We start from the raw sequence: 1,044 nt of genomic DNA, 5'->3' as shown, positions 1-1,044 counted from the left end.
ATATATATATATACACCAAAATATGAACATATATATATGTTTACACCAATATATGTACAATATATGTGTGGGGTGTATGTATGTATGCATGTATCTCGGTATGTAAATATGTATGTATGTATGTATGTATAGACGCGTAAATGTTCTCAATTTTATGATTGACTATGAGCAGAAAATGAATCACGGTATCTTCCATTTCCTTTATGTAACTGGCTTAAAATTAATCAGGAAAAGCGCGCATTTTTTCTCATATTCTTATCGTACATTTTTCTTTTTTTCAATTCTTTTCTCGTTATTATAAAAGTTATGTTAAGTACCTTAGTATCTACTATATACTATTTTGTATGGAGTAAATAAGAGGATGCTACTATTTAAAGGTCTTATGCGTTGGGATTAATTCTCACGCTGCATGCATCGAAGATTTTTCCTTTATGCAGGAAACTCATTTTTCTTGATAAGTCACGAAAATACAGAATAGTCACATTTCCCCAGTCGAAAAATAATTTTCAATAATTTTAAATGAAATAATATTTAAGTGCACGCGTGTGTGTATGTAGGTAGATATATGGATGTGTACGTATATGAATGTGTATATGTATATATGTATGTATGTATGTATGTATGTATGCATTTATATGTTTGTGTGTATGTATATATGTATTGTATGCAAGTATGTATAATCGAGTCTTTTCTATGATAGCTTTGTAATTTCCACAATTATAAAGCATAAAGTATCATTTATATAAGTAAATATTAAGGTATGCATTTAAGCTAAAACTTTATATGCGTGTATGTGTGCATACTATATATGTAATTATATAGCTATATAGATTGAGAGACAAATAGATAGATAGATTGATAGATAGATAGATAGATAGATAGATAGATAGATAGATAGATAGATAGATAGATAGATAGATGGATAGATATCTTTTTATTATAGCCACACAGGGCTAAATACAGAAAATGGACAAATTACAAAGTAGAGCTTTTCTTGGGGGGGGGGATAATTTCGATAAAAAGGGATCGCGGGAAGAAAGAAAA

Source organism: Octopus bimaculoides, chromosome 12 (assembly GCF_001194135.2).
Source record: "Octopus bimaculoides isolate UCB-OBI-ISO-001 chromosome 12, ASM119413v2, whole genome shotgun sequence".
NCBI classification, from domain to species: domain Eukaryota; kingdom Metazoa; phylum Mollusca; class Cephalopoda; order Octopoda; family Octopodidae; genus Octopus; species Octopus bimaculoides.
This window is presented reverse-complemented; position numbering follows the sequence as displayed.